We start from the raw sequence: 2,092 nt of genomic DNA, 5'->3' as shown, positions 1-2,092 counted from the left end.
GTACACATTAGTCAAATGAAAAATATTTTTTTTTTGCAAAAACTCCCTCTTTAGAAAATAAACTTTATTGGGGTTCTGTGTTTTTTTCACTGCAGCAAAGTTCAAAACTGAAAGCATTAAAATTATTTTAATGATTTCCACAAGGAGCTATGAGTTTATTGGAAGAATCAAAGACAGCTGAACAGTTTGATTTGTGACGTTTGGACCCTCTGATAACTTTAACTCATCATAGTACTAATATAATGTTGAAAAGAAGTGTGTGACGTTACCACATGTAATGAAAAAAATAAAAAACATCCAGGCTGTCCAACACATCTTTTCAGTTTTGACTCAGTAAATCTTAAAATTGTATTTAGTGGTTGTTTAATTGTGATTGTTAATATCTTTAACTTTAATTCTGACTACTTAGAAAGTTAGTAACCAGGAGAAATGCCATCACTGAAATCTAAAATAGTGAACATACTGTATATGGGAGTTGGACTTGATTATATAATAAAACAGCCTGCCATACTTTATGCCAAAGAGAACAGACACACCATGTTTAGTTTAATATGAACCAGTGTCACTGCACGTTCAGCCTGACGGCACAATACTTCAGATTAAATCTTATTTATCTAAAAACGACCTCAGTGTTTGGGTGGATTTGTGACATGAGGTTTGATCTGATCCAACTGAAAACTGACATCCTGTCAACTTTCACTGTAAAAAGGCTTTTCTTTATGGCCACAGGTCAGGGCTCAGCTGCAGACAGCAGTCATTAAAAGTTTTTACATCCTCTGCAAGCAAATGTTCAGATTTTTCTGTTAAAATCTATTGTTTACTGTCTTTTAAACAGCGATGCCGTTTTATTTAGTTTTTCTCCTCAAGAATTTCATTATTGGCTTTTCAGGCCATACTGAGCTACACATTGACACTTAGTACATAGTACTGCACGTTCTTTTTTAATGAGGCTGTTTTATTCTCCTTTTTGAGACATTTCATTTTTTTATAAACAATACCTCATATTCCTATAGCACCCAATGACATTTTAAAGTGAAAAATACATTTCAGGTTCGAGCTGTTTAAAAAATTTAATTGTCTGTTTTTGTCTTTTGTTTTCCGGAGCTCTGGTTTTTGCTCGTTGGTCTGCATATTCTTTAAATATGTATAGATGTTGTATTTATGATCTATGGTAGAAACCTGGTTAAACAAACTAATTAAGACAAACTTATTTTAAGCTCAGGCCGAGTGTGTAATACTGAATATTTGGGGCTGTCACAGGGGTCTGCAACTTTTACATTAAAGACACGTTCCTGCTTCTTTTCTGGCTAAATGAAATTTCACCAAATGTATTTAAAGCTTAAAATAAAGACAACAACTCTATAGGTGCTGTAAAACTACTAGATATTAAAAAAAAATGTGAACCTTATGAAATTAAAGATTGTAATAAACTGCTGTTTTGCATTTTTGCATATTAAAAATATATTTTTTCATTTTCATTTTATCAAATTTAAGATGTTTTTTTCTTTTGTTTGTTTTTCAATGTTAATTGTTTAATAGAATTTGTTTCATACTAAGTTTTGGACAAAACCAAAGAGTCTCGTGGTCTCAGAGGGGCCGTAGACTCCTGGAACAGATTAAATAGGTGTGTCACAGCTCTGAAGGTTGGTAGTTTGACCCCCCCGAACCTAACTTTTACCCTAAACGTACTGATCAGAGTCAGACTACAGAGAAAGGTCAGCTTCTTGAGGGTTTGTGTGAACCTGAAGTGCTTTACAGAACGTCAACATTAAACCAGAATTTTAAAACTTCAGCCAGAAAAACCATCTGAAAACCTCAGAGTTCAGTCTTTGTGTGCCCAATCCTAAAACTGGATTCTAATCCTAATCCTCCCAGGCTCAGCAAGATCAGCACAAAATTACCTCATAAAGTCATCAACAATGTGTTGTGTATGTGTGTAATATGATGTGTTGTGTATGTGTGTACTATGATGTGTTGTGTATGTGTGTACTATGATGTGTTGTGTATGTGTGTACTATGATGTGTTGTGTATGTGTGTACTATGATGTGTTGTGTATGTGTGTAATATGTGTTGTGTATGTGTGTAATATGA

This window comes from Austrofundulus limnaeus, unplaced genomic scaffold (genome assembly GCF_001266775.1).
Source record: "Austrofundulus limnaeus strain Quisiro unplaced genomic scaffold, Austrofundulus_limnaeus-1.0 Scaffold853, whole genome shotgun sequence".
Taxonomy (NCBI): Eukaryota; Metazoa; Chordata; class Actinopteri; order Cyprinodontiformes; family Rivulidae; genus Austrofundulus; species Austrofundulus limnaeus.
Note: the sequence above shows the minus strand (reverse complement) of the source record.